Source organism: Trichosurus vulpecula, chromosome 6 (assembly GCF_011100635.1).
Source record: "Trichosurus vulpecula isolate mTriVul1 chromosome 6, mTriVul1.pri, whole genome shotgun sequence".
NCBI classification, from domain to species: domain Eukaryota; kingdom Metazoa; phylum Chordata; class Mammalia; order Diprotodontia; family Phalangeridae; genus Trichosurus; species Trichosurus vulpecula.
The window spans coordinates 58,189,082-58,201,217 of record NC_050578.1 but is presented as its reverse complement, the minus strand read 5'-3'; the positions used below and the strand labels follow the sequence as shown (position 1 = coordinate 58,201,217).

The window sequence follows — 12,136 nt, the reverse complement described above, 5'->3', positions numbered from 1 at the left end:
GGTCGAGAGGAAGCGGGCAGGAACGAGAAGACCTACATGAGGCTGGCCCGGGGAGGTCGGGGAACGGGCGAGGGAGGCACGGGGGCCGTGTCCTCCTTCTCGGACCGCACTATGTGGGGTCTCGGAGCCTCGAGAGGGAGGAAAGAAAGCAGAATGGGGAGATTAAAACACCGAAGGCGATAGGCGACGGCAGCCGGGAGGGGACCTAAAGAAACGGCGAAGGCGGTGAGGAGCTCCGCGTGCGCGTCCTGATGACGCAACGCGCCGCCCTTGCGTCCCGCTTCACCCGCGACAGCGAGCGGAAAGAGTCCCGAGCGCGCGCCGTTGCCATGACACTATTACCGCCCCCCCCCCCCTCCCCTCACACACCCCGCTCCACCCCACCTCCGCGACGGTCAGCGCAGGCGCTGCTCCCTCCCGGACAATCACTGCTTTGGCCGGGGTGGCTGCGGCTACTGGGGCTCGTGGGGTGGGGGGATCACCGCACCCCGACTCTGCTGAAAGCCATTCGGTTAATGCTCTTTGTTAGGGCTGATTTCCTTCATCTTGAGAGTCTGTGGGTGTGGAAGGAGCTCCAGGCGCGTGGTGCCTTCGAGGCCCGTGGCTTCTCTGACCCTCGGTTTGTTCATCTATAGAAATAATAGTAACACCACTTGCGCCTGTCTCCGTGTTTAGGCAACCCATTGGGTTTAAAATCCTGCCCCTTTAACACTTACTGACCATGGACTCGAGGTCAGCTCACTTAACTGTTCAGTGACACCCTTCCCCTCCCCTCCCCCGCAAAGGGGGTCAAATGCACATTAAGCGCGTACTGTTGGACCTCGAACAAATCATTTAACGTCCGTGGGCCTAGGTCTTTAAAAGAGTTTGAACTCGTTACTTCCGAGGCCCCTTCCAGCTCTAAAGCGATGATCCAGTGATCTGGAGCTGTTCCAAGTGCAGGGGATACAAATAGAAAGAATGCAGTCAAGTCGGCATACCTTTTATTAAACGCTTATGGCACGTGTGCCAAGAGCTGAGAGCGAGAAGAAAGCAAAAGATAATCCCTACCCTCAGGGAACTGACTCTCTAATGGGGAAGTCTACCAGCCAACAGCTAGGACAAACACACAAAAAAGATAGCTATCTGATCCCTTGGAAGGATTCTCTAAGGAAAGGCAAGTGTGTGGTTTGTTATATCAGCTCCCCGCTGTGCCCCGGGGGCTACAAAGGCAAAAGTGATACAATGTTTCTCCACCCCTACCTTCCACGAAGTTTGTTAGGGTGGGTGGGGAAAAGAGTGAAGGGAGACGAGTTTATCTACTATTCGGTGGTTTCAAGTTGTGTTTGATTCTTCTTCATCACATTTGGGGTTTTCTTGCCAAAGATACTGGAGTGTTTCATTTTACAGATGAGGAAACTGAGGCAAACAAGGTTAAGTGACATACCTAGGATCACACACAGCTAGTGTCTGAGATGGAATTGGAACAACTCTCTTCCCTATTGAAGGCACAGCGATCTATCCACGGCACCACCTAGCTAGCTACCCATGTTTTTCTGTTGTTTTTGTTGTTCAGTCATTTTCCGTGGTGTCTGACTCTTAGTGACCCAATTTGGGGTTTTCCTGGCAAAGATACTGGAGTGGTTTGTCATTTTCTTCTCCAGCTCATTTTGTAAATGAGAAAGTTGAAGTAAACAGGGATAAGTAATTTGCCTAGGGTCACACAGCTAGTAACCGAGGCCAGATTGGGACTAAGGAAAATGCTTCCCGAGACTCACCCTTCTGCGATCTAGCTGCCAGCATGTTTTCTGTGGGTATATACAAATTAGATGAAAGGTGATTAGAAGTGGGAGAATACTTGCAGCAGGGATCCAAAAAGGCTTCTTGTAGTTGGTAAGTTTTTGAGCCCTATTTGGCTCAGAATGAATTCAAGTAGCAATTGTTGTTTTGGCCAAAAATCCTGAGGGTCTTCCCCTCCCAGATCTTTTTTTTTTTTTTAAAGAAGCCATTCTTTGCCTCATTTCTTATTAAACCTTAATCACTGCATAGGCCTTGCCTTAGTCAAACTGAGACCTGTTAAAGACCTTAACTTGAAAAGGCCAAGGTTCCCCACTGCATCCAGGGGCCATGCCCAGTCCACTTGAGCTTTATCTAGCCACAAGACCCAGATGGCTCTGGAGGAGAAAGTGAGGCTGGTGACTTTGCACAGCCCTCCCTCACTTAAATGCAGTTCAGTTTGTGTGGGACAAAAAAAAACCAGAGGTGTCTTGGTTTCTCAAGGCAGAAAAAAAAAAGAAGCTTTATTTGATCAAGTCTCGAGAATTGGGCATCTCTCACTACCAGGGCAGAGATAGCAGTGAAGAGAGGCAAGGGGGAGAAGACAAGGAGGGAGATACATACCCTTGTACAAACAATTCTAAGAAATCCCACCCCAGAGGCTGGACCCCCATCCCCATTTGTGGAGACAAGTGGCCATACAATCCAACCAGTAATAAGTTTTTACCCAATACAAGCACAGAAACTGCAGAATTATCTTATAGGGAAACTTTAGTGCTAAGGTGGCCATTTGTAAGTAGGCTAGGGGAGAGGGAGAGGGGAATATCGCCTGGTTTCCCCGAAATCATATGATTTACAGGAAAATGAAACTTAGGCGTGGTGAGGTTCACATCCTAACTAAATTTGTACTATCTCTATTTGAATATTGCCTTGCCTGATCTATTCATAGGGAAGCTTTCACAATCTAATACAAGATTCACAGCTGAGGTGACACCTATAAATCTAAAGAAGGAGGGGGAGAAAGACATTCCCAAAGGCTAAATAATCAGATTCCCACAGACTCAAATTTATCCCATTTCCCTTTTACCTAAATATTGATTCTCAAACATTTTAGATATAAATACATATATACATATTCCCTATAAAGTCTTCACACTTTATTCTCTTACTGCCTTGCACAACTTGCATGTCATCATGGCATCACGTCCCTGATGTCATGGTCCTCTTTGAGAATGAAGGACAAACAGCAGCCAATTTTTCCTGGAACTGAGCCTAGAAAAAATTGAGGAATTCTAAGGTATAGGCAAACTGGAAGGGCTGAAAGGGCGATTGCACTCAGAACGGAAATCAGGAAATTAGGAATGCAAGTGGGTCCCCTCTCTAGACTTATTTATTTCTATCGTTGACCTGAAAGTTTGGTTAAAAGAGGCAAACAGGCTAGGTGATATATAAATTCATAGTTTATTCCCTTAAAGCTAGCAGATACATGCATGCAGGAAGCCAAAACATAAGTTGTAAATGTCTGATAAAAGGATGACAAGCTTTTTATATGTTTTAGGACAATCCAAGGATGTCTATGTCCCTCAGCTTTATAGTCTTGCAGCGCCAACAAATATTGACAGTGCCTACAGCGGCTATGTATATGCTGGCATAGTTCTGAATCACAAAATATAACAGACTCTCTCCATGGAAGACAGAACCAAAACATTTATTCGAACACCAGAAAGCTAAATCCATCATAGCAACAAAGAAATATATACACAATAACGATAGAGGGGGCACCGCTGTTGAGGGTTGAGGGAGACGAGGTCCAGGAACCCTAAGACTAGAGTTCCCAGATGGGGTCGTTGAGGGGGAGTACCCCTCAAGGACCTGAGTACTGGAGAGGGTAGGGCCATCTGGAATGAATTCACAATCTCAAGCATTCTTTAATCAAGGTGGCAAAGATTTATTACACTTTATAGCAGGCAAGAGATCTTAGAGAACCTGCAACTTTGGAGGGGTGCCTGTAAAGTTTTTATATGATATTTTAGGGTGAAACATGTTAATTAGGTGTTTTGGGGTAGGATTAAGGAGTGGTTAAGGGATGGTCAGTTTTTAAAGGAACATGCGCTTTTTGTATCTACTGCCCCCAAGAGGGAGCAACCTGGAGGTGTGGTTTTGACTATGAAACATCACTAAGTCAACTAACAGTCAGGGCTGACTAGAAATATCTAGGTTGCTCTCATCAAATGTCTTGTTAGAGAAGATGAATGTAAGGGAGTATACATTTGACTATGTCTAGGATACATATCAGTAAGGTCAGTAAGTAGTCAATATCATTATGTCCCAGTGCACAGCCAATTAGCACTACACAGGGAGTTGGACCAATAAATTCTATGTGTGCAACTGGCTGCAGTATCAGGAGGAAGTGTTTTGCTAAGGCATGCTGTGCTTGAACTGGAGAGAAACTGCTAGGGCCAATGTTTTGAAGCTAGGGAGAGATGTGATTTTGAACTGGATGTGATTTTGGAACTGGGGTCCAGGCACAGGCACCCAAGCAGAGGCTAAGGAGAAATGTGATTTTAGAATTAGGGTCCAAGCACAAGCACCCCATCACCGCCATCCCCAAGCCTTCCCTTGCTAGGGCCTTCCCACAAACGTTCACAGCTAGCTGTCTGTTTCCTCTCTCTCTCTCTCTCTCTCTCTCTCTCAGCTCTAACTGTTCTGACCAACTTCCTCAGTTCTGTTCCACTCTTCCTACTCCACCCTGTTCTGGTTCTACCCTTTCAACAAGCTCCTCCCACCACACACTTATGTGACTCAGGCTTGTATGTGACTTAAGCAGGTCACATGAGCCTGTTAATGGATAGGATAGATCTTTCCATTTACATTACCATTCTGTTTACCATTACAGGTCTCCATATGTGTTTAACCACACCATGAGAGAGAAAGTTTCTTAGTTGAATAAGTTGTAAATACATAAGACAGGACAACTGACAAAGTGTCAATTGGAAATTACAATTCTGTGTTTCCCCTGTATAGCATATATCCATAGGATACCAAGATAAGAGAAGTTCCACTATTCGAGACAAAGTCTGATCCTATGCATCCTGTCCTTTGGTGGTTGGAAACAGGAAGCATGCTTCTGTTCAGCCTCATCTGGTCTTCAAGTTGCTGACACAGGAAAGGGCATTTTTAGAGTAAAGCAAAGCATGTCTGGTTGATTAGTTCAGGCTTTGGCCCTTATTGGGCTTCAAATGATCTGAAATAATTATCACTATCAAGGCACTGTCATCTTTCCAGTCACCAGATTTGCAGCTTTGAGTCATTCTCCACTCTTCAGTGTCCCTCATCCTTCATTTCGAACAATTTTCAAGTCTTGTCACGTCTACCATGACAGTATTTCCTATTTCTACTTCCATGTCTCTTGTTCCAGACCCATTCTTTCCATTCACATGGCCACCACCAGTTTATGCCCTCACCTGATTTATTGCAGTAGCTTCCCTAATTGATCTCCCCGTCTTTAGCCTCTTTCCTCAAGTGATATTGCTAAAGAACAGGTATGACTATGTCTTAATTGTTTTTAAAAGGCTAAAGTGCCTCCATAATAAAATACAAACTTCTCTTTGGCATTTAGGCTCAAACTTATTTTTTTTCCCACATTACATATTACTATTCACCTTCAAGAAATCTACATTCCAGCCATAATGGCCTACTAGTTGTTCCCTATCCAGGATATTCTATCTCCTGACTTCATGACTTTGCACCCATTACCTAGTATTATAAGTGCTTTCGCCTGGTAGATGACTGACTCAACCTCAATGTCTATTGTAGATTTTGAGTCACACCTATTATAAGTAATGTTAAAAAAACCCAAAAGCTAAGAATTAGAAAGAAGAATCTCTTTGGGAGAAAACAGAATTAGATCATCTGGAGAACTAAAGAAAAATGAGGGTGGAGCAAAGTGAAATATTTCTAGAATCGTTCAGAATTGTTTCATTAACATGCACATCACTGCCATATTTGGAGCTTTTCTCATCCTGGCTTATCTTCCTGATCTCTATGCCCTGGTGAAATCTTGACGTTTTTGTCAGTGGATGGGCATTACCATTATTGCTGATGAGAAGTCTGGGCATTAGTTCCCTGAACTGAGTGGTAAAGTTTCTCTCTGAAGGGGGCCAGGTTAATTTCAGCAAAGCCTCAAGTATACTTCAATCATTGGCTAGGGCTCCCAACTTCAGTATCCTGAACCTACATTTGGTGTCCAGGACCAAGGGGGATCAGATTATTAACTGGGCACCTGACCAGAACCATAAAGTTACCTTGAAGTTCCAAATACTTTGAGCTAGCCAGGGGTGGGGAACCTGTGGCCTCCAGGCCACATGAGGCCTTCTAGGTCCTTGGGTGTGGTCTTTTGACTGAGTCCAAGTTTTACAGAACAAATCCCCCTGGAAGCCTTCACTAATCTTAAGAGCCTTCTTGTTATTGTTTAGGAAGTCAAAGGATTTGAGATATAAATTCATATTTTACAGAATATATTTGATTTGAAACAGCAAACTTTTGTCTTTACCCTTTGCATAGCTCTGCTTGCATGCCAACTAATATAACCTATTATTTTCTTTTGTAAAAAAACATTTTTATTTTGAACTTAAACACTAAATAAAATGAGTATTTCCAAATAAAAGGAAGTTAGTACATAAAACTGAATCTCTTAGGTATAACTTGCTTTCCCCCTTTTAGTATGTAATATATGTAACTTTTTAAACTGTTGTAGTTGTATCTGTGTTAATTTCTGTCCTAGCTTGTTCTCTTCTGTGCATTAAAAAAAGCTTTAGTAACTTCTTCTCCTCTTCCTCCTCCTTCTTCTCCTCCTCCTCCTTCTCCTCCTTCTAATTTTTCTTCTTCTTCTTCTCCTCCTCCTCCTTCTCCTCATTCTTCTCCTCCTTCTCCTCCTCCTCCTTTTTCTCCTCCTCCTCCTTTTTCTCCTCTTCCTCCTCCTTCTCCTTCTCCTTCCTTTTCTTCTATCACTAGACATCCTCTCCCCACTTCTTTTCTCCCAAAACTAGCTAACATCTTCAGTTAGCTGATGTTTCCTGTTTAATGCTTCACCTGATATTTATGATCATAGGGTCTTAAAAGTATTAAACAGAGTTATTTCTCCTCTCCTTTCTCCACTCCCCTTCCTGCTTTTAAGAGAAAAATAATTTTCTCCAAGAATACTTATTTTTTTCCTTAGAAACACAACTGGAGTTCTACATTTAATTTGATCCTCAACAAATAATTAAGATATAAGAAAACAGTATTTTTTCCCCTCTCCTTTATTTAAAAAAAAACATTCATTTACCTAACTATTCAGTATAAGGGTGCTTTTTCTGTTATGCAGTTCTGACAAATATCTGGAAGTCATGTCAGGCAAAACCTCGCCTATGGTTATCAGGATTCCAGAACAGATCATTGGTCCCTTGATAACCATGAGGACAAGAGTCATATCCTCAATAAAAATCAGTGCTTAGATTTGGAATTGCACTTAAAAAAACTGTTAAAACGTCCATTGCCAAAATCAAATCAGTCCCTCTGAGATTCCACTGCTATGCTACAATGAGGTCAAAGGCAGAAAGATACCATATATAGCAAGATATTCAAAACAGCATTTTTTTTATCATAGAAAAGAACTGAAAAGATAAATACCCATCAAATGGGGAATGGCTGGACAAATTGTGACATATGAGTGAAATCAAATATTACTAGAGTTTGAATATCCATCAACAAGCATGTATTAAGAACCTATAATGTACCAGGCATTGTGCTAAACACTGAGAATACAAGGACAAAAATGAAAAAAAGTCCTTGCTAGAACTTACAATCTAGTGGGAAAGATAGCTTGCACACGAATAGGTATATTCCAAACAAATACAATGTGACCTTGAGAGAAAGGCACTAGCAGTTGGGGGATCAGGAAGGGCTTCATGCTAAAGATAGTACTTGAGCTAAATCTTGAAGGAAATCTGGGATTCTAAAAGGTAGAGATGAGGAGGGAGGACATTCCAAGGGTGGGTGGGATGGAGTGTGTTCATGCTTGATCTTTGCTTCTAGACTAGGATTAAAATGGTGTGGGTTTTTGACTAAGTTTGTAAACTTATTTTTTTTAAACATTTTTGCATATTTGGGAATATTAAAAAAAAACCCTCTAGATTTCTCCTAAAGAGACCATTTGTACTATAAATATTTAGAGATGGAAGATTAGCAAGAAGAGCAGTTTGGCTGGATTGTAGCATACAGAAAGGGGAGTGATGAGTAATAAGGCAGGAAAGATAGGATGAGGCCAGATTGTGAAGAGCTTTTAGTGACAGAAATTTAGCTTTGATTCAGAAGGTAATATGGAGCCATTGGAGTTTACAGAGTATGGAAGACCACATGAGTAGATGTGTACTTTTGAAAAATCACTTTTCCAGCTATGTGGAGGCTCATTTAGAGAGAGCAAAGGTAGTAATTAGTTGGCTTTTATAAATCATCCAGGTGAGAGGTGATGAGGGCCTGAGCTTAGGGTGCTGACTTTTGTGAGTAGAAAGGAAAGATCATTATGTGAGAGATGTTGTAGAGATAGAAACAAGTATATATGACAACTATTAGACATCTGTGAGTAAGTGTGAGGAGTTGAGGATAATACTGAAGTTGCAAAACTGGATAACTGGAAGGATAGTGGTACCCTGGATTGAAATGGGGAAGCATGGGAAAGGGATGAGTTTAGGAGAGAAGAATACAGGCATACTTCAGAAGAGATATTGTGGGTACAGTTCCAGATCACTGCAATAAAGCTAATATTACAAGAAAGTGAATCACACTAGTTTTTTTGTTTCCTGGTAAATATAAAAGTTATGTTTACACTATACTCTATTAAGTGTACAATAGTTATTATATCTTTAAAATGTACATACCTTAATTAATACTTTATTGCCAAAAAAAATGCTAGACATCATCTGAGCCTTCAGCAAGGTGTAATCTTTTTGCTAATGGTGGGTCTTGCCTAAGTTGATGGCTGCTAACTTATCAGGATGGTGCTTGTGGAAGGTTGGAGAAGCTGTGGCGATTTCTTAAAATAAGACCACAATCAAGTTTACCGTATCAGTTGAGTCTTCCTTCCACGAAAAAGTTCTCTGTAGCATGAGATGCTGTTTGATAGTATTTTACCCACAATAGAACTTCTTTCAATATTGGAGTCGATCCTTTCAAACTCTGATGCTGCAGTATTAACCAAGTTTATGTAATATTCTTCAGTATTGTTGTTTCTCAAGGAATAGGAAGGCCCAATGAGAAGGAGAGAGATGGGGGAATGGCTAAGTCAATAGAGCAGTCAGAACACAGACAACATTTATCAATTAAGTTTGCTGTTTTATATGGGTGTAGTTTGTGGTGCCACAAAACAGTTACAATAGTAACATCAAAGATCGCTGATCACAAATCGCCATGACATAACAATAATAATAATAATGTTTGAAATATTGCAAGAATTACCAAAATGTGATGCAAAGACATGAGATGTGAGCATATGCTGTTGGAAAAATGGTGCTGATAGACTTATTTGATGAAGGGTTGCTGCAAACTTTCAATTTGTTAAAAAAAAAAAGCAATTTTTCTGAAGTGCAATAAAGTGTTGTACAATAAAATGTGGCATATGTTAGTTTTGTTTTGGACATTTTGAGATTTAGATATCTGCAGGACATGCCATTTAGAATGTCCAATAGTAATTAACGAAGTGAGGCTGGACCTTTAGAGAGAGACTAAGTATAAGATAGTATAGATCTGGAAGTCATTAGTGTTGAGATAATAATCAAACCCTTGAAAGATGACGAGGTAACCAAGTGAGAAAATATAATTAGCAATGAGAAGACAGCCAGGATGGAGTCTTGTGGTACATCCATAGTGGAACATTCCATGGATGATAATTCAGCAAAGGAGATAGAGAAGGACTGTTCAGACAGGTAAAAGGAGAACCAAAAGACAATAGTGTCATAAAAACCCGAAGAAGGGAAAGTATTCAGTATTGAGAGGGTGGTCACAAGTAGGGAAGTCAAGATTGATAAGGGTTAGGAAGAAGCCATTTGATTTGGTAATTAAGAGATCATGAAGAATTTAAAGAAACATGAGAAGGCTTATATGAACTAATGTAGACTGAAATAACTACAAAATGATAACAGCAGTATCCATGGAAAAAACATAAAACAACTGAATTTTGTGTAATTAGTGAGTATGGTCTAGGAGAAGAGTTAAGAAAATGACCCTCCCTTTGTTCATTGCAGAGGTGGGACACTATTCACGTGGAATAAAGTATATGCTATCAGATATGGTTGATTTGTCAGTTTGCTGAACTGTTTTTTTTCCCTTTTTCTTTTAAAAAATGTTTGCTACAAGATTTGCTTGCTATGCAAGGTGGGTAGAGAGGGGTGCATTTGGAAATAATGTGATGAAACAGATCTTGCCTCATGGACGAGTTGCTATCCCGGGTACTAAGTAGTGTATGTGTCTGTGAATAACCTGTGGCCATGGCTCTTTTGCCTGTAAGCCCACCCAGGTAAATTTTACTATCCACTTCAGAAGGATGAGATGATCAGAGTAGCCTGCACAGCACAGAGTATGCTAAAAAGTGGTTGAAATGCAGGAATGAAATCAATATACTGTAGGACATAGTATTCTTTACTCTTACCACATTTTTAAGACAGCAACCTCTTGGTGACAAATATGTGGACACCATCTAGGGCAACCCATCCAAGAAGAAAATCTTTCTGGTTTCTCTGGGTAGAGCTGATTTCTTTTCACACCATTGTGCCCTATGTGCTTGATAAGGCCCTAGTACATTTATTTAGAGTAAGAATTGCATTCATTCCTGTTTGTGGAGTTGTGAACTGATCCAGCCATTTTGGAGAGAAGTTTGGAACTATACCCAAAGGGCTATCAAATTGTGCATAGCCTTTGATCCAGCAATACCACTACTAGGTCTGTATCCCAATGAGATTAAAAAAAAGGGTAGAGGAAGAACCTAGTTGTACAAAAAAATATTTATATTGGCTCTTTTTATGGTGACCAACAGTTGGAAATTGAAGGGATGCCCATCAATTGTAGAATGGCCAAACACGTTGTGCTTTCTGATTATAATGGAATATTATTGTGCTATAAGACTTGACAAGCAGGATAATTTCAGAAAAACCTGGAAAGACTTACATGAGCCAACACAAAGTAAAATGAGTAGAACCAGGAGAACATTGTACATAGTAATAGAAATATTGTATGATGATTAACTATGAATAACTTAGCTGATCTCAGCAATACAGTGATCCAAGACAATCATAAAGGACTCATGATGAAAAGTGCTATCTGCCTCCGAAGAAAGAATTGATGTCTGAATACAGACTGAAGCATACTACTTTTCTCTTTTTTTTCCGAGTCCTCTTGCACAAAGTGACTAATATGAAACTGTTTTTCATGGTTGCACATGGGTAACCAATTAGATTGCTTACCTTCTCAGGGAGAGGGGAGAGAGGGATGGTATTTGAAACTCAAAACTTGAGAAAAGAAACAACAACAAATGTTAAAAATTGTTTTTACATGTAATTAGAGGAAAATAAAATATTATTTAAAAAAAAGAACTGCAGGTAGAAATCCAAAGTACTTCCAAAGTAGGTCAATGCTCATTGCAGTGGGTTTGCAGATGGGTCAGACTCCTATATGAGCGTTCTTGTGCCTGGTATATTCCTTAAAAAGTAAGCATTAGCTATACGTTGCCACAGTCTACATTGATGCTACCACTTATCACCTTGGCAAAACCTCACAAAAATTATTTGTCACCATGTTATATTAGGAAGTCAGAATTTATGATTTCAAAGAGAATCTCATATGTGCCTGAAAGGTTCAGAACCGCAGGATATAAGGAATTCTCTAGGCAGAAGGCAGGAGAACTAAAGCATGTATTTACACTCCACAGTAACAGGCCCGCAAACCAACGTCCCCATTTTGATATTTTGATCAAAAGCTTCCAGGCTCAATAAGTCGTCTTACAAGAGTAACCAGGAGGCCACAGAGAAGCCAGATGGTATAAGGCAAAATCGTATACATGCTTCCCCTCTACGGTAAGAAGACTACCCACTGGCCTCCAGTCCTTGCTCAGCAGTCTTCGCTCCACAGTGGGTCAGCTCTGCTACCGACAACTCAGCTTCGGCTATAGGTGTCTCTGGCTCCAACTGGAAAAAGAAAAGGGATCTTCAAGCTGTCCTCTCCCTTCTTACAGAGTTTTTGACATCATCAAGCACCGCCTGAATGACCAGAGCCGATTGGTTCCTGAGCTAGCCCCTCCCCCTATGGCAGACTAGGTTTACACCCAACAGGGCGTGGCTCTGGAGTTAACACC

At 41.2% G+C, this 12,136-nt stretch overlaps 1 protein-coding gene across 2 annotated transcripts in view; it reads right to left on the bottom strand.

The window, feature by feature from the left end:
• Nucleotides 1–250, bottom strand: part of SMARCAD1 (SWI/SNF-related, matrix-associated actin-dependent regulator of chromatin, subfamily a, containing DEAD/H box 1) — a 91,094-nt gene extending 90,844 nt beyond the window's left edge. Inside the window, exon 1 of one of the 2 annotated variants that reach the window (XM_036762778.1) lies at nt 37–250. The gene's annotated coding sequence lies outside the window, so the exon portion shown is untranslated. The remainder of the gene's footprint in view (nt 1–36) is intronic. The other variant, XM_036762776.1, reaches the window with a different exon arrangement.
• Nucleotides 251–12,136: the final 11,886 nt, after the last annotated feature.